This window comes from Podarcis gaigeae (genome assembly GCF_964106915.1).
Source record: "Podarcis gaigeae genome assembly, chromosome: 9".
In the NCBI taxonomy this organism is placed as follows: domain Eukaryota; kingdom Metazoa; phylum Chordata; class Lepidosauria; order Squamata; family Lacertidae; genus Podarcis; species Podarcis gaigeae.
This window is the reverse complement of record NC_139685.1, coordinates 2,428,358-2,447,912: the sequence shown is the minus strand read 5'-3', so window position 1 is coordinate 2,447,912 and position 19,555 is coordinate 2,428,358. Positions and strand designations below refer to the sequence as shown.

Genomic DNA, 19,555 nt, shown 5'->3' with positions numbered 1-19,555 from the left:
CTTTCCAGCAAAGGAAAATAAGGCACATATCACTCTTACTTTTCTTCTTTCCCAAGTGTCCTTTAAAACCTCTACTTGGCTACCTAGTTTTGCAAATCGGCTGAAATTTCCAACTTCCTTTTGGCATTAAAGGTCATTTTCAGACTTTTGATTAGGGTTGAAACATAAATATTTATGGATGTGGGAGTTCATTTCAGTTCATGTTTAAAGGCAAACTTACATAAGACACACTTTCTAAAACAACCTGTGAACTGAAACATAGCCATCCTTCAAAATCTACACTTCGGTGAATTTTACAATGCAGTTCTCCAACTAAAATGCATATACAGTACCAAGGGAAATTGTGTATAGAAGTACCTTTATTACTGAAAATTACAAAAAAAAAATCCCCCCTAAAAATTTGGGTGAATTTGCATTGCAGAAAATGTGTATTGTAGCACTAAAATGCCGATGAATTTGCACAAGGACATTGTAAGTAAAATATGCAAGCTGATGTGGAAATATGGTAAATTGAACTTACAACTGGAAAAACGAGAAATTGAGAGAAAACAAAATTGACCCAGAAAAGTGGCAAACGTAATATTGGGGAAATAGGAAATGGAAAGGCTCCCAATCCCAGCAAGGCCCCTGGCCTTGGTGATTTGGTTTCCTGGTTTGGGCAAACTTACCTGATGGACGCTCACTGGACAAATAACCTGGATCAGGATGCAGGAATGCTTCAGATCGCACACTTCTCTCAATACTATTCTTGGCTCCCCAAACACCAGACTGCAGGGTTGAAGCGTCTATTTGGAGGTCAGACATGCAGACTGATGCAAAGATGGGACAGAATAATAGCTCTGGGTTAGCTCAGCTGGTGAAGCATGAGACTCTCCATCTCAGGGCTGTTGCTTCGAGTGCCACGTTGGGCAAAAGATTCCTGCATTGCAGGGAGTTGGACGAGGTGACTGTGGTCGTCCCTTCCAACTCTACACTTCTGTGGTTCTAAGATTTTGGATCAGACGTATGAATTACTACAAGTAGTACTGAAATTGGTGGACCCTTCAATTTCCGAATTTGTTGGAAGAGCTACGTTCAGAGGGTGTTATTAAAAACCCATTTCTGTTAGGTATATAAAATCAACACAGTGTTTCAGGAAAAACAAGCCACAGCAGATACAAATTTATCCTTTGATCACATTTCACGCCCAACCCTTAAGCCATTTTTATAACATTGACATGCTGCCTTTCGTCCAAGCAGCCGCTTCAGCATGGAGTGAGATCGGTGACCCTGAGAGGCGGTGAGTCACCCTTTGAGCTTCATGGCTGAGTGTGGATTTGAACCCGAGTTCTCCTCAGAGCTCGTTCCTAGGCTTGCAGAGTCCCACTGTTACACTGCGGTGGCTCTCATTCACAAGCCAACCACCCTACTTCCTATAAAGTAGGATGCCAAACTCCAGGGAGAAACACAAATAGCCCTCCTCTCCTTATTCCCTAAAAAGGTAGGAAAGAGAAGGAGAAGCAAAGGAGAAGCAGCGGCATCACAGCCTCAACCTTACAAACACAAAACCACCAGTGGCACTATTAATCTCAAAATAGCTGGAGGAATCTCTGCCAAACATGCTGAAATGCAGAGTCCTCTGTTGCAAATCCTGCCTATGCGATGGACAGCTGCTCTTGGCACCGGTGAGGTCCTCCGGGTTGGATTTCGGCCTGCTTCTGATTTGGCAGGAGATTCTGCTTAGGGTGCCCTGGAGCCCAGCCCATTCCCGGCATGTTGAGGCTGGCTCAGTTGGACAGATGTTGGAGTTGTGGGTCAGGGGGAGGAGGGAGCTTCTTTCATCTCCTCCAGAGCACGGGGTCAATCCTGTCTTTCTGGAACAATGTGTTGGGGCAGAATTGCATGGCCCTAAAAATATGTGGTTTGGTCCATATCCTCCTCCTGTACTTGCAACACACAGAATGCTGCGGCTCTGGAACTCCTTGCAGGCTGTCTCCCACACGGCTCTTGTTCTGGAAGCAACTAAAGACCTATTTACTTCTGCAAGTCAGAATGTAGGAAAGGTGACGCCACTGGTTAATTTTTATCAACAGCCATGTTAACACTGAAGTGGCCTCTACACATGGCCCTACCGGGACCCTGCATTCCTTGCCTGAGCCCCCTTTTCATGTGTGGCATCCGAGGGAGGTGTGGAGGGTGGTGACACAAAGAACAGGCCTTTTTAGTGGTGGCTCTCCAGCTGCCAGAATGCTCTCTCCACCAGGCCGCTGCCCCTTGTGCCATCACCATTAAGGATTGAACCTGGGCCCTTCTGCAGACAAAGCTGAAGCTCCGCCCTTCTCCGGCTTCCTCTTTCATCCTGCTGTACCAGGATGAGTACCAGGATGAGTCAAGTTCAGGTCCAGAAACTGAAGTGCATCCAAGATTTAATTGCTTGGCTGCGCAAGAGAAAATAATACAGTACTCTAATATCCTAAATTAGAGGTATTTTAAAAACCCTGAACATCTTGGCTTAGGTAAGCTAAATATTTGGAAATTTAAAAGGGGTCATGTTTTTTCCTGCCTTTCTGACTTGGCATACACTATCAATAATATAGGTTTTTTTTAATTGCAGCTCAGCTCTTGCATGCAGAAGCTTCCAAGTTTGATCCCTGCTATCTCCTTTTATTTTATTTCATTTTAAATTATTATATCTCATCTTTTCAAAACCCTCAAGACAACTAACAATAAAAAAGTATAACAGGATTAGAAAAATATATCACAGATCTATGGTGCAGCCACATTTGGAATATTGTGTACAATTCTGGGGACCTCACCTCAAAAAGGGTTTTGTAGAGCTGGAAAAGGTTCAGTAAAGGGCAGCCAAATTGATCAGGGAGATGGAGTGACTCCCTTATTCAGAAAGGTTGCTCTACCTATCTATCATATGATGAAGGGGGGGTATATAAGTAAAAATAACTGTGGCTAAGTGGGGTTTTGATGCCACCTTGAGAACTGTAGAACTGAAAGCATTTCATTTTTGTAACTTTTGTCAAACAGCTGCCCTTTTGCAGGAAGATGTGGATTCTCCTGTCCCATGAAGACAGAAGCAAATTAGCTCGGTGACTCTACAGGCCTTGCCGTTTGTCGGGGAACAACCTCATCAGACATACTGCGGCTTCCGCCTCAGAGAACTTGCGCTCAAGGCAATGGCCTGTCAACTTGGTAAATCTTCAGCGACTCATGGAACAGCCAGGCAAAACCCTTGTGCTGACTTCTAGGGAAAGCATGAAGAGGAAGACACATTTCTCCCTTCTCTCCCCCAAAGGAACCATCTCCATCTGCCATCTGATCATAGCTTAGGGCTGCGACAGCAGTCAGAAGGGAACAGGATTTGGGCCCCTAGAGCTATTCTCCTCACCTTCCGTGCCCCCTGACAGCAGAATACAATGTGGCGCTTGCTTGGCAGAATGTATTAGCATCTACAGTGACAGGCAAGAGATATGCCTGCGATTCCCAAATCCAAGACGCTCCTTGGAAGCCCCCTCTAGTATGAGGCCTGGTGGGGGGAGGGAACCACCATAAGAATTCAGTGTCTCACATACAGCAGGTAAAGCAAGTGAAAAGAAACCCAGGTGCAGCCTGGGGGTGAGAAATCAGCCCTGCCTTTTCCATGTCTCCTGGCAAAGCAGGAGCCAGCTGCCAATTGCAAAGAGAATGAGGGATGCACAGCTGAGCTGCAAGATGTCTTCTCCATTAAATGCCTCTTGGGCTTCAGGAAGAAGTTGCCAAAGATCCAGAAAGCTGAAAGCTCCGAAAGCAAACCCCTCAGTCGCCCAAGTACTCTCACACCTGGGATATAGTAGAAAGAGACCTGGGAGACTGCAGTGCATAGGTCAAGACCAAGACTCGCTCTGTCTGGTTTATTTTATGGGTTGTTGGGCAAATCCTTCATACCAGCCATAGAAATGGGGGAGAAATTTGGTTCAGTTTGAATGGTGAATCTACCTAACTGCACTTTCTGAAAGATTAGGCAAACTGAAACAGATTATTTGGAGAAATTCACAGGAAAACACTGATTAATTTTCATGGGGAAAAGTTAAAACAATGTGGAAATAATAGAATCATAGAACAGTAGAGTTGGAAGGTTCACCCAGGGTCATCTAGTGCAACTCCTGCAATACAGAAATCACGGCTAAATTATCCCTGATGGATGGCCATCCAACCTCTGCTTAAAAACCTCCAAGGAAGGGGAGTCAACCACCTTCTGAAAGAGTCCATTCCACTGTTGAACAGCTCTTACTATCAGAAAGTTCTTCCTAATGCTTAGTCAGAGTCTCTTTTACGTATTGATTTGAATCCATGGGTCTGGGTCCTCCCCTCCTGAGCAAAGCCTTCACTTATTTGGCTATCCAAATCACATCTCCTCTTCAACAGGCTAAACATACCCAGTTCCCTCACCGGAAATATGGAGAACTGAATTTAAGACAGCAAAAAATGAGAAACAGAGAGAAATAAAAATAGACAGATTCTCCAGTGTTTGCTGACTGAAGATGGCAGTTTGCAACGCTTGCCACTGTTCTGAGGTTCTAGTTGTTTCCACTGCATGTTTTACTCTGCAGGCAGTGCAGTGATCAGGCCACAGAATGATGTCACAAAACATTATCTTGTCATCCTTACAACAAGGTAGACTGCTACAAGTCATCAACCTGTTAACTAAAGACTGGAGTGGGAAAGCTGTTCATTACAGATCATGTATTCCAGGCGTATGGAGTTGTTCCTGGCCACTGAAATGCATTCTGCAGCTTTGTCATTCTTTCTCTTTAGTTTTCTGCCTGCATCGTAAAAAGTACCAGAGGCAAAAATGTCCAGTTTTCTAAGCTGAAGCTCCCTGAGGGTGATCTGAAAGTGGGGGATATTGACATCAGTCCCTTGTCATGGTCAGCTCACTTTCTGTTGAGATGCAGCTTCCAGCATCTTTTCGCTTCAGCAGAGGTGGGGGACCTATGAAGACCGTCTGTCCTCTGAGGCTGATGGGTCCAAAGGTTTTTGACTTGGCTCTGGGTGATTTCGCGGCTATGACTGGTACTCCTGTCAAAGCCCGGGCTGACTTGTGGAACATTTGAATGGCTTGGGTCGTTAACACAATTGCCCCTAAGCGCCCTCTCCTAATTTGTGGAGCCTGCTTGGCTCCTTGGTATCAGAGATGGATTTAAGGCAGCACAACTGGTCCAACTGCTCTGGGCACTGAGCGTGGGGGCACTGCTGGGCATCACAACTATGACATAGTAGTGAATAGATGTGTGCGCACCACATTTTGGTATCACACAGGATGCCACTACAAATTGAAAGATCAATGCCCACCCCTATTGGTTTACTCCAGAACTTTAGGACAAGGAAACAAGCTGGGACACGGCTCAAACACGAGTGGAGGAAAACTCCACTCACATGCAATCAATCACTGGTGAGGGCTTATCATTGAAACTACTTATTGGCAATGAAAAACGAAGATCATGGCCACTGGTCCCATCACCTCCTGGCAAATAGAAAGAAGGGGAAGAAATGGATGCAGTGAGAGATTTTACTTTCTTGGGCTGCATGATCACCTCAGATGGTGACAGCAGTCACAAAATTAAAAGACGCCTGCTTTTTGGGACAAAAGCAAAGAGAAACCTAGACAGCATCTTAAAAAGCAGAGACATCACCTTGCCAAGAAAGGACTGTATAGTTAAAGCTAATACAAACCTTGACCTCTACCCTAACCCAAACCAAAACCCAAACCCAAACCTAAACCCAAACCCAAACCCAAACCTCTACCTTAACCTTAACCTTAACCTTAAACTTAACCTTAACCTTAACCCTAAACCTAACCCTAACCCTAACCCTAGCCCTAACTCTAATTCTAACCTCAAACCTAACCCTAACCCTAAACCTAAACCTAACCTCAAACCTAACCCTAACCTTAATTCTAACCCTAGCCTATACCCTAACGCTAACCCTAAACTCTACCCTAACCCTAACCTCAAGCCTAGCCCTAGCCCTAGCCCAAACCCTAACCCTAACCTCAACCTCAACCCTAATCCTAACACTAACCTCTACCCTAACCCAAACCCAAACCCAAACCCAAACCCAAACCCAAACCCTAACCCTAACCTTAACCTTAACCTTAACCTTAACCTTAAACCTGACCCTAACTCTAACCCTAACCGTAACCCTACCATAATCCAAATCTCGACTTCTACCCTAACCCTAACCCGAAAGCCGAACCCGAACCCGAACCTCTACCTTAACCTTAACCTTAACCTTAACCTTAAACTTAACCTTAAACCTAAACCTAACCCTAACCCTAACCCTAGCCCTAACTCTAACCTGAAACCTAACAATAAACTTAAACCTAAACCTACCTGTCAGGACTGCCGCTAGGTCCCAGCTCACAGAGGACCAACGCCCAGTGGATATTATATACAAAAGTCTTTATTGAAGTTTAGTTTCCATTTCCAAGCTCTGGGCGCGCAGGCCCACGTCTTAACGCTAGACCGGCTAAGTCCCCTCTGACTCACTGCTCCACCCACACCAGTTTAAGATTCTAGCCCGGCTCCACCTCTTGCGCTGCTCTTTCCTGCGTTGGGTCCTTCTGCCCTCTGGGGTTCCCTCCTTCCTGGACTCCTCTGACGCGGAGCCTCCTGAGTCTTGCCCCTCCCTCCGGCGGGCTTTAGGACCTGGCTCCCTTCCCGGGCTCCCCGCTGTGCCGCGCTCCTGTACATTTGAACTTGGCGCGCGCGCCCAGCCGGTGACTTTCCTTCTGACCGTTTCCCCGCTTCCTGATGTGGGTGTTGCCAAACCTGACTCCTCTCCTCCCTCTGGTGGTGAAAACACTGGTCCCGACTCCTGGGACTCCCCCTCCCCACTGCGCTCTGGTGGAGACGCTGGCCCTGATCTCCAGCTGCTGTTCAGAGACTCCCCGCTGGCCCCTCCCTCTTGAGGTTTCTCCCTTGGAATCTCCCTTGCTCTGGCCACCGGCGCTCCCTTCTGTGAGTCCTCCGATTCGCTAGAGAGGCTTGTGGAATAACTCTGGCCACTGTCACTGCCTGCGCCCCCCTCGTACTCCTCCTCCTCACTCTCCATTTGCTCCCCCTCCTGTGTCTCTCCTTCTGAACCCCTGACACTACCCTAAACCTAACCCTAACCCTAAGCCCATCCATAACCCTTACCTTTACCATAACCTCAACCCTAACCCTATCTCTATCCCTGACCCTAAATTCAAAAACAAGCCTGACCCTAAACCTAACCCTAACCCTAACCCTAACCCTAACCCTAACCCTAACCCTAACCTCAACTCTAACCCTAACCCTAACCCTAACCCGAATCCAAACCTCGACTTCTACCCTTACCCTAACCTCTACCCTAACCCTAACCCTAACCTCTACCCTAACCCTAACCCTAACCCTAGTCCCTCTCTAACCTCAAATCTAACCCTAACCTAAATGCTAACCCTAACCCTAACCTCTAACTTAACCTTAACCTTAAGGTAAAGGTACCCCTCCTCGTACGGGCCAGTCATGACCGACTCTAGGGTTGCACGCTCATCTTGCTCAAGAGGTCGGGAGCCGGCGCTGTCCGGCGCGCCAGCACCAGTGCCGCACACGGAAACGCTGTTTACCTTCCCGCTATAAAACTATAAAGCTGTACCTATTTATCTACTTGCATTTAGGGGTGCTTTCGAACTGCTAGGTGGGCAGGAGCTGGGAGTGAGCAACGGGAGCTCACCCCGCCGCGGGGATTTGAAGCGCCGACCTTACGATCAGCAACTCCTAGGCACTGAGGTTTTACCCACAGCGCCATCCGCGCCCCAGCTCCTTAACCTTAAACTTAATCTTAACCTTAACATTAACCTTAACCTTAAACCTAAACCTAAACCTAAACCTAAACCTAAACCTAAACCTAACCCTAACCCTAACCCTAACCCTAGCCCTAGCCCCTAACTCTAACTCTAACTCAAATCTAACCCTAACCCTAACCCTAACCCTAACCCTACCCTAATCCAAACCTCGACCTCTACCCTAACCCTAACCCTAACCTCAAGCCTAACCCTAACCCTAACCCTAACCCTAACCTCAACCCTAACCCTAACCCTAACCCTAACCCAAACCTTGACATTTACACTAACCCTAACCCTAACCCTAACCCTAACCCTAACCCTAACCCTAACCCTAACCCTAACCCTAACCCTAACCCTAACCCTAACCTCTACCCTAACCTTATCCCTAACCCTAGCCCCTAACTCTAAACTCAAACTTAACGCTAACCTAAACCCTAACCCTAACCCTACCCTAATCCAAACCTCGACTTCTACCCTAACCCTACCCTAATCCAAACCTCGACTTCTACCCTAACCCTAACCCTAACCCTAACCTCTACCCTAACCTTATCCCTAACCCTAGCCCCTAACTCTAAACTCAAACTTAACGCTAACCTAAACCCTAACCCTAACCCTACCCAAATCCAAACCTCGACTTCTACCCTAACCCTACCCTAATCCAAACCTCGACTTCTACCCTAACCCTAACCCTAACCCTAACCCTAACCCTAACCCTAACCCCAACCCTAACACTACCCTAATCCAAACCTCGACTTCTACCCTAACCCTAACCTCTACCCTAACCTTAACCCTAACCCTAACCTCTACCTTAACCTTAACCTTGTGATTTTTTTTAAAAAAGTGATGGAATGCCATTGTTGGTCATTGTTGTTCTTTTTACTTGGAAAAAATGGTTTTATCTGTGCTCATTTGGTAAAGTCCTACCCTCTTGGCCAAAGTGGAGGTAACCATCTGCATTTGACTGTCAACTATTGACCACCCAAAATCATCATTTTAAAATTCATTTCTCCTCCCCTCTTGACTTCTAACTAAACTGCCCCTTCCTGAAGACAATTTAGGATGACACATTTATACAGAAATATGAAATCAAGGTACTGAGAGTGGTTGCAATTTTAACCTCACTTAGCACTGAATTAAATGGGACTGATATCTAAGTAGCCATTGTTAGGTTACAATGTGGTAGCACCCTGAAACTGTCTTTATTTACTTTGGTGTAATAAAAGCATTGGCTTTCTTTGTCTTATTATGTTCTCCCTGTTTCCTTAAGCAAAGGGAAATTCCAGGGACAGCACTAAAGTGTTTCGTTTTCTTTGGATGAGAGCACCAGAGACTTACAGTGTCTTCATCATATTTGCTTTATTTACAAACATGCAAATGGAGCATTAAGGGAAGCAAACAGCAGGCTTGCCTACAGCAGATCCTGGGGAAAAACATGGCACAACTCCTTCCTTACCCACTTTCAGCCAATTATTGCAAGAAACACAGCTCTCTTCTCTCCATCTTCCTTTCCTTTCTCTCCAGCAAACTACAAACTCATAATCCCCCCTCCAAACAAACACACACACACAACCTGCACACCATTGTTCTGAGATACCAGCCCTGCAGGTGGAACATCTGCAGCGATTAGTGTGTGCTCAACATCTCATAGATTAATAACACAGACAGGTTTGTGGTGCCTGGTTCTCTTAGCAAGGGCCAGGACCCCATTCCCCAGTCAGTGCTCAGGCTATGGGAGGAAAGTCTTTAATGAAATTAGCAAGCCCTATGGAGTGTTGGGTGGCCACTTCCACCTCAACAATAAAAGGACTGGAATCCGGCCCACCCGCCAATTTAAACCGGCCCCCATGGCAGTATATGTCCTGGGGTAAAATCCTTAAAAAAGCTCAAAAACTTTGGGATAAAATTATTTAAAAACCTCAACAACTTCAATCCTAAAAAACAACAACTTTGGTCAGCCCTCATGTATGTTCAATTCATCAAATTTGGCCCTCTTTGAAAAAAGTTTGGGCACCCTGGGTTAGGGTTAGGGTTGGTGCTGAGTTTAGGGTTAGAGTTAGGGTTAGGGATATAGTTAGGGTTGAGGTTAGGGATATGGTTAGGGTTAGGGTTGGGGTTACAGTTAGTGTTTGGGTTGATCTTAGGCTTAGGGTTAGGGTTAAGGTTAGTGTGAGTATTAGGGCTAAAGTTACAGTTAGGGTTAGGGCTGGCATAAAGTTTAGCGTTAGAGTTAGGGTTAGGGTTGAGATTACGGTTAGTGTTAAGGTTGAGCCTATGGTTAGCGTTAGGGTTAGACTTAGTGTTAGAGTTAGGGTTGAGGTAAGGGTTAGGGTTAGGGCTAGGGCTAGGGCTAGGGGTGAGGCTGAGGTTGAGGTTGAGATTGTGGTTCGGGTTACAGTTAGGGTTGGGTTAATGTTAGGGTTAGGATGAGGGTTAGTGTTAGGGTTAGGGCTAGGGCTTGGGCTATGGCTAAGGATAGGGTTAGGGTTAGGGTTAGGTTACAGGCTGGGTTAGGGTTAGGTTTTAGGTTAAGGTTACAGTTAGGGTTAGGGTTAGGTCTGAGGTTAAGGTTAAGGTTAAGGTTAAAGTTAAGGTTAAGGTTAAGTTTAGGGATAGGGATAGGGATAGGGATAGGAATAGGGTTAGGGTTAGGGCTAGGCTTGAGGTTAGGGTTAGGGTAGAGGTTAGGGTTAGCGTTAGAGGACAGGCTAGCGTAAGAATTAAGGTTAGGGTTAGGGTTAGGGTTGGGGTTAGGGTTAGGGTTAGGGTTGGGCTTAGGGTTAGGGTTAGGGTTAGGGTTGGGGTGAGGGTGAGGGTGAGGGTTAGGGTTAGGGTTAGGGTTAGGGTTAGGGTTAGGGTTAGGGTTAGGGTTAGGGTTAGGGTTAGGGTTAGGTTTAGGTTTAGGTTTAGGTTTAGGTTTAGGTTAATATTAAGGTTAAGGTTAACGGTTAAGGTTAACAGTTAGGGTTAGGGTTAGAGTTAGGGTTAGGGTTAGGGTTGGGCTTAGGGTTAGGGTTAGGGTTAGGGTTAGGGTTAGGGTTAGGGTCAGGCTTGGGGTTGAGTTTAGGGTCAGGGTCAGGGATAGAGGTAGGGTGAGGCTTGAGGTTATGGTAAAGGTAAGGGTTACGGATGGGCTCAGGGTTAGGGTTAGGGTTGGTGTGAGGGTGAGGGTGAGGGTGAGGATTAGGGTTAGGGTTAGGGTTAGGGTTAGGGTTAGGGTTAGGGTTAGGTTTAGGTTTAGGTTTAGGTTTAGGTTTAGGGTTAGGGTTAGGGTTAGGGTTAGGGTCAGGCTTGGTGTTGAGTTTAGGGTCAGGGATAGAGATTGGGTTAGGGTTGAGGTTATGGTAAAGGTAAGGGTTATGGATCGGCTTAGGGTTACAGTTGGGGTTGAGTTTAGGGTTAGGGTTAGGGTTAGGGTTAGGGTTAGGGTTAGGGTTAGGGTTAGGTTTAGGCTTAGGCTTAGGCTTAGGCTTAGGCCTAGGGCTAAGGTTAGGGTTAGGGTTTGGGTTTAGGTTAGGTTAGGTTAGAGTATAGGGTTATGGTGAGGTTTAGGGTTAGGGTTAGGTTACAGGCTAGGGTTAGGGTTAGGGTTAGGGTTAGGGTTAGGGTTAGGGTTAGGGTGAGGGTGAGGGTGAGGGTGAGGGTTAGGGTTAGGGTTAGGGTTAGGTTAAGTTACAGGCTAGGGTTAGGTTTTTGGTTAAGTTTAATGTTAGGGTTAGGGTTAGGGTTAGGGTTAAGGTTAAAGTTAAGGTTAGCGCCATCGGCAAAATGCGGAGTTCCTGCAACCGGAGAAACGGGCTCCGTGGAAATTGGGTCTTCCCGTCGCGGCGAAGGTGGGGACCCGCTAGAAATCCCAGGCGGAGAAGCCTGGGAACGTGGGGTTCGGCAGAGCACCAAGAGCACCTCCCCTACTCGCGAGGAAACCCCTTTTCGGGGCTCCGGAGTGAAGTGGGTTGAGCAGCGCGGTCCCGCGAACCGATTGCTACTTCCACGGAGAGAAGGCGCACAGCCATCGCCGGAGAGCGCTTACTTTTTCCTGATCACAATTGGACTCTAAATCAAGTACCCGTGAGTAAAAACGGAAAATTGGATCAAGAAATCTGTGAAATTTGTGAATTACGCAATGAAGCGGGAAGGTTTAAACAGGAAGTCCGCCTTCCGCTTTTTGTAAATAGACTGAAGCAAAGATCTTGCAAGCTAATAGCCTGGAAAATTGACTTAAAGATTGAAATTTCCTGCATCTACAACCAATAAAACCCCCTTGGAAGCAGGAGAAAAGCGGTGGGGGGGGGATTTTGACCGTCTAAGCCTGCAGAGAGAGAGTAAAGGAATATAAGTTTCCATCGTCCCAAACCTGGGGACGGGGTGTCAGGACAGAAATAGTTTGAGACGTCCATTGATTGAAAGTGGAGCACTTTGACAGATAGTAAAAAAAAAAGAGAGAGAAACAAATTAACTTCAATGCTGCTGTCAGAGCTGCCTCTAGGTCCCAGCTCACAGAGGACCAACGCCAGGTTGATGTAATGTACAAAAGTCTTTATTGAAGTTTAGTTTCCATTTCAACGCCAGAGCGTGCAGCCCTACGTCTTAGACCTTAGATCGGCGAAGTCCCGTCTGAATCACCTACCCTTCCGCACCAGTTTAAGATCCTAGCCTTGTTCCACCTTCTGCGCTGTTCTCTCCTCCTCTGGGTCCTCCTGCCCACCGGGACATTGCCCTTTCTGGACTCCTCCGACGCTGAGTCGCTCAGCTCCTCCCCCTGCCTCCGGCGGGCTTTAGGACCCGGTTCCCAATCCTCATTCTCTGCTGTCCCGCGCTCCTGTACATTTGAACTTGTTTCTCGCGCCAACCCAGTGACCTTTCTCCTAACCGTTACACTGCTTCTATCACTGCTTCCCTCTTCCGTGACACTGGCTGGATCTGACCTCCCCTCCGTTGCCTGACTCTCCGATGGAGGCGTGGTCAGCTCTGCCTCGTCTCCTCTCCCTGGTGGGGAAAGCACTGGCCCCGATACCTGGGACTCTTCCCCCCCCCACTCTGCTCTGGTGGGGAAGCTGGTCCTGATTTCCAACTACTGCTCTGGGAGTCCCTGCTGCCCCCTTGCAGCTGGGGCGTTCCCCTTGGGAACCCCCTGCCCCTGGCCACTGGCGCCCCCTTTTGTGAATCTTCCAATTCGCTGGAGAGGCTCATGGAATCCCTCGGACCACTGTCCCCTCCTACGCTCCCCTCGGATTCCTCCCCCTCGCTCTCCATCTCCCCTCTTCCCTGTGCCTCTGCTCCTGAGCCCCTGACAGCTGCTTTCTGCATTTTAAAGAAACAAAGTATTTGAAAACCGAAGGTAATCTTCTTTGTTGGATACATTTTAAAGATGGATACAAATAGAAATTGTGTCACCTAGAGGGAGCCTGTCAGTTTGTTGTTGCAGTTTACTTGGAGACCTTACAACTGTGAGATTGAGATTGTGGGACCAGCCGTTTGACCTTGAACAGAAATGTGTTGGAAGGAAGTTTTGGTGTCTGCCCTTAGCAAGACAAATGCTTTGCTGGAGCAGTTGCATGAGAAAATGAACTTGATGAATGAAAAGTTGGACTTGATGACTGCTGTAGCCAGTGAATATGATTTAACAGGAAACAAGGATAAAGAAGTTATACAGCAACCAATTCAGGAATCTGGTTTGAGAGGGCAAGTCCAAGGGCAGATGAAGACGGAAGAGGCTGCGATTACACCTCAAACAACACAAATGGAGAGATCCAAAGTCTTGCAGAAGCAAAGGCCACTGCATTGGAAGATCGAACTTGGAGGGTGTCTGGAAGTGTTTGGAGTCAAGGAAGCTCTTAACTCTGGTGGGACTATGAAACAGGTTGACAACTATCTTCTGGATAACTATTTTTTGGATTACAAAGATGATGACGGGGAGTGGGACTGTGGGGAATGGGCTAGCCTGACGAAGGAAAATAGAAATTCTCACCGGTTGGAATTCTCCAGAGACCCACTCCCCAAGGAGAAAGGGAAGAAACTACGAAAGAAACCAACAAAAGACAAAGAAGTGCGTAAGCACAAACAAGAACAAGAAAATCTGCAGAATGGGCATAGAAGAGACTTAAGGGCCTCGGACATAAGATCACCAGATTGATGGACTGGATGTAATCGTCAGAAAGGACTGACATAACCCGAGACCAGGAAGAAGGGACGTTGGATAAAAATTAGAGGAAAAGTTTATAACAAGAAAAATTTATTTTTATTTTTGGAATTAGTGTAACACTAATGAAATATCAGGGAATATGCTGGAAAGGAACTAATTGGCTTTAGTAGAAAAGATTTAAGGAGTTATGTATGAACATGGTTTAAATTTTGAAATTTTAAGGTTTTTAAGGTAAGATAAGGTTAAAGAAATTAAGGCAAATTGAATAAAAGAATATAATAAAAAATGGAAAGGATATGCTGAATTAATAAATAACATAGATTGTTAAGATAAATTATTTAAACTAAAATTGAGAAATATGGGAAGAATTTGCTGGAATAATGAATTAAATTAGAATACAAAAAGGGAGGTGTGAGGAGGTTCAAGAAACAAGCAAATGAAAAGATGCAATTTGAGATTTGCATTTGTCAGAGTTGCCTCCAGGTCCCAGCTCACAGAGGACCAACACTAGTCAGTAATAACGTATAAAGGTCTTTATTGAAGATTAGTTTCCATTTCCAAACCGCAGCGTGCAACTCTACGTCTTAGAGCTTAGATCGGCGAAGCTCCATCTGAGTCTCTGCCTCTTAGACACCAGTTTAAGACTCTAGCCTTACTCCACCTCTTCCGTTGTTCTTTCCTCCTCTGGGTCCTTCTGCCCCCTGGGGTTTCCTCCTTTCTGGACTCTTCTGACGCTGACCCCCCTGAGTCTTGCCCCTCCTTCCGGCGGGCTTTAGGACCTGGCTCCCTATCCGGGCTACCTGCTGTGCCGCTCGCCTGTACATTTGAACTTGGCGTGCGCGCCCAGCCGGTAACTTTCCTCTTGACCGTTTCCCCGCTCTCCGATGGAGGCGTGGCCAATCCTGACTCCTCTCCTCTCGCTGGTGGTGAAAACACTGGTCCCGATGCCTGGGACTCCTCCCCCCCCACTGCGCTCTGGTGGGGAAGCTGGTCCTGATTTCCAACTGCTGCTCTGGGAGTCCCCGCTGGCCCCTTCCTTCTGGGGTTTCCCCCTTGGCACCCCCCTTGCCCTGGCCATCGGCGCTCCCTTCTGTGAATCTTCCGATTCGCTGGAGAGGCTCATGGAATCCCTCTGATCACTGTCACCGCCTACGCTCCCTTCGGATTCCTCCCCCTCACTTTCCATTTCCTCCCTCTCCTGTGCCTCTGCTCCTGAGCCCCTGACAGCATTTTTCTTCTTTTTTGATTTTTCTCTTTTTATTTTATTCTTTTTGTTGTATTTTTCTGTTTTTTTTTTCTTTTTTCATATTTATGTATTCATGAAACTTTGAATAAATATTATTTAAAAAAATAAAGTTAAGGTTAGGGTTAGGGTTAGGGTTAGGGTTAGGGTTAGGGTGAGGGTTAGGGTTAGGGTTAGGGTTAGGGTTAGGGTTTAGGTTAGGTTAGAGTATAGGGTTATAGTTAGGGTTAGGGTTAGCGTTAGGTTACAGGCTAGGGTTAGGGTTAGAGTTAGAGTTAGGGTCAGGGTTAGGGTTAAAGTTAGGGTTAGGGTTAGGGTTTGTTTTGGTGTGGTGTTTAGGGTCAGGCTTGGGGTTGAGTTTAGGGCCTGGGTCAGCGATAGAGATTGGGTTAGGGTTGATGTTATGGTAAAGGTAAGGGTTATGGATGGGCTTAGGGTTAGGGTTAGGGTTTTTGGTTAAGGTTAGGGTTAGGTTAGTTTAGAGTATAGAGTTATGGTGAGGTTTAGGGTTAGGGTTAGGCTACGTTACAGGCTAGGGTTAGGTTTTGGTTAAGTTTAGGGTTAGGGTTAGGGTTAGGGTTAGGATCAGGTCTGAGGTTAAGGTTAAGTTTAGGGATAGGGTTAGGGTTAGTGTCAGGCTTGGGGTTGAGTTTATGGTCAGGGTCAGGGTCAAGGTCAGTGATAGAGATAGTGTGAGGGTTCAGGTTATGGTAAACGTAGGGTTAGGGTAGAGAACGAGGTTTGGATTAGGGTAGGGTTAACCTTAGGTTTAGGGTTAGGGTAGAGATTGAGGTTTGGATTAGGTTAGGCTTAGGTTTAGACTTAGGCTTAGCTTTAGGCTTAGGGTTAGGGTTGGATTGGAGTTGAATTTGACACTCGAATTAGGGTTAGGGTTAGGTTTGAGGTTAGGGTAAGGGTTAGGGTTAGGGTTTAGGTTAGGGTAGAGATTTGGGTTAGGGTTAAGGTTAGGGTTGGGTTAGGGTAGAGGTTAGGTTTATGGTGAGGCTTAGGGTTTGGGTTAGGTTTAGGTTACAGGCTAAGGTTAGGTTTTTGCTTAACTTTAGGGTTAGGGTTAGGGTTAGGCCTGAGGTTAAGGTTAGGTTTAGGGATAGGGTTAGGGTTAGGGTTAATATTAGTGTTACGGTTAGTGTCAGGCATGGGGTTGAGTTTAGGGTCATGGTCAGGGTCAAGGTCAGAGATAGAGATAGTGTTAGGGTTGAGGTTATGGTAAATGTAGGGTTAGGGTTTGGTTTTATGCTTAGGTTAGGGTTAGCGTTTGGGTTAGGGTTAGCGTTTGGGTTGTGTTGGGGTTGGGGTTAGGGTCAGGCTTGGAGTTGAGTTTAGGGTCAGGGTCAGCGATAGAGATTGGGTTAGGGTTGAGGTTATGGTAAAAGTAAGGCTTATGGATGGGCTTAGGGTTAGGGATAGGGATAGGGATAGGGATAGGGTTAGCATTGAGGTTAGGGTTAGGGTTAGGGTTAAGGGTAAGGGTAAGGGTTAGGGTTAGGGTAGAGTTTAGGGTTAGGGTTAGGGTTATGATTAGGGTGAGGGTGAAGGTTAGGGTTAGGGTTAGGGTTAGGGTGAGGGTTAAAGTTGGGGTTATGGTTAGGGTTATGGTTAGCCTTAGGGTTAAGGTTATAGTCAGGCTTAGGGTAGAGTTAGAGTTAGAGTTAGAGTTAGAGTTAGAGAGTTAGAGTTAGAGTTAGAGTTAGGGCTAGAGTTACGGTTAGGGTTATGGATAGGGTTAGGGTTAGAGTTAGAGTTAGAGTTAGAGTTAGGGTTAGGGTTAGGGCTAGGGCTAGGGCTAGGGCTAGGGCTAGGGTTAGGGTTAGGGTTAGGTTTAGGGTTAGGCTTAGGCTTAGGCTTAGGCTTAGGCTTAGGCTTAGGCTTAGGGATAGGGTTAGGGTTAGGGATAGGGATAGGGATAGGGATAGGGATAGGGATAGGGATAGGGTTAGGGTTAGGGTTAGGGTTAGGGTTAGGGATAGGGTTAGGGTTAGGGTTAGGGATAGGGATAGGGTTAGGGATAGGGATAGGGATAGGGATAGGGATAGGGATAGGGTTAGGCTTAGGCTTAGGCTTAGGCTTAGGGATAGGGTTAGGGTTAGGGTTAGGGATAGGGATAGGGATAGGGATAGGGATAGGGATAGGGATAGGGATAGGGTTAGGGTTAGGGTTAGGGTTAGGGTTAGGGTTAGGGTTAGGCTTAGGCTTAGGGATAGGGTTAGGGTTAGGGATAGGGATAGGGATAGGGATAGGGATAGGGATAGGGATAGGGTTAGGGTTAGGGTTAGGGTTAGGGTTAGGGTTAGCGTTGAGGTTAGGGTTAGGGTTAGGGTTAGGGTTGTGACCACCTTCCACTTGCTGCTATGTTTGACCTAGACTGGCACGGGGACGAGTACAGTCATCCAACTCAATTAGACACTAACACAGAAAACCCCGTAGAGGGAATTAATACGGCATTACGAGTGAAGGGTATAAAGTGGTCTGTAACGCAGGCTCAAAAATATTCTCAATTTTTTCAGCAGGAGATCGTACAAACCTATTCAGCCCTTGACATAACCTCATATGAACACGATCAAACTATTAATCTATTTGCCAATCTGTTGAATGACCTCACGTCATTCTTTACTGTCCCAACCCACCAGGTAAATTGGGCCCACTCCAAGACAGGTGCACTGTGGTTTAACCGTAATTGCAAACAAGCCAAACAACATCTTTGTGCTATTTATAATGATTACAAATCCTCAGGGGCGACTATGCTTCCCAAGGAGTACTATCAGGCAAAATCAGCTTACAAATATGTGCAAAAAAAGGCCAAACAGGAATGGCAACTGAACCGCTGGCATGCACTTATAGCTGCCTCAAATACCCATAATTCCCGAAAATTCTGGCTGTTGGTTAACAGAAAATCTAAAAGTTACCCACTAACCGTTATTCCTGCCCCAGTTTGGGAATCATTTCTAAGGAACTATTTTGCCTTACCAGACCTTAATATTAATAAAATCGATGGATTCTATGAGCAGCTCCCTCTTTGGCCACCCACTGACCCGGAAGAAATCCACGGACTCATTTCCAATCTCAAAGTTGGAAAAGCCCCCGGTCCCGACCTAGTCCCGGCGGAAGCTATAAAACTTCATGCACACTGGTGGGCGAAAATCCTGGCCGTTACTTTTGATGCCGTAAACAACAGTGGGAAGGTTCCAAGAATATGGAAGGATGCGATTATTATTCCAATTCATAAAAAGGGCTCGACAGATGACCCGGGAAATTACAGGAATATCAGTTTATTGTCAATAATTGGGAAAATATATGCATGGTTCTTGTTAACTAAGCTTACTAAGTGGGCCGAAGAGAACAACCTGATTGGGCCTGAACAGGCTGGTTTTAGACCGAATCAGTCAGCGGTTGATCATGTCTTAGTTTTATACCACCTTGCCCGGAAATATTCCGCCCCAAATAGAGGCCAACTTTGTGCAGCCTTTATTGATTTAAAGGCCGCTTTTGACAGCATCCCCAGGGGATTACTTTGGGGGAAATTAGCACGATGGGGAATAGACAAAAGACTTTTGTGGCTAATAACTAAATTGCATGACGGATCAGCCGCAAGGGTGAGAATCACTCCGGCCGGCGACCTCTCAAATTCAGTAACCATCAATAGAGGTGTCCGTCAAGGATGTATCCTTGCTCCGACCCTTTTTAATCTATTTATAAGTGATATGAGGGCGCCTCTGATAGATTCTCAAGAAACAATCCATGCCCCCCGCCTTGCCTAATATCGTTGCCCCCTTCTACTCTACGCAGACGACGCAGTGATCCTATCTTTCTCAAGAGTAGGCCTTAGGAGGGCACTGAAAATTTTTGATGCTTACTGCAAATCAAATTTTCTTACAATTAATCATGCCAAGTCCAAAGTTCTAATTTTCACCAAGAGTCGAAAAACCTATAATTGGAGAATAGACGGAAAAGCCATTGACCAAGTCTTTAAATTTCAATACTTGGGAGTCCTTCTCCAACACAACATGGGCTGGAAGGTCCATCTGGCATATGTATTAAATAGAGCTAAAGCCCTTTCCTTTGCGCTACTGCGTTTTTTCTTTTCAGATGGGGCTTTCCATATTCCATCAGTGTTAAAAGTTTTCAAGGCAAAGGTGATTGCAACAATAGCATATGTGTCAGGACTGCCGCTAGGTCCCAGCTCACAGAGGACCAACGCCCAGTGGATATTATATACAAAAGTCTTTATTGAAGTTTAGTTTCCATTTCCAAGCTCTGGGCGCGCAGGCCCACGTCTTAACGCTAGACCGGCTAAGTCCCCTCTGACTCACTGCTCCAC

At 46.4% G+C, this 19,555-nt stretch overlaps 1 protein-coding gene and 1 long non-coding RNA gene across 2 annotated transcripts in view; both read right to left on the bottom strand.

Moving 5' to 3' along the window:
• The window catches only part of TSPAN3 (tetraspanin 3), a 939,276-nt gene that overhangs the window by 170,585 nt on the left and 749,136 nt on the right, over positions 1-19,555 (bottom strand). The gene's annotated exons all lie outside the window — the stretch shown is intronic.
• On the bottom strand, positions 14,664-15,092 carry LOC310853048. The gene is made up of 3 exons (XR_014568525.1): positions 14,946-15,092; positions 14,799-14,896; positions 14,664-14,719 (listed from the first exon to the last, which is right to left on the bottom strand). It is a non-coding gene; the product is annotated as an uncharacterized lncRNA (long non-coding RNA).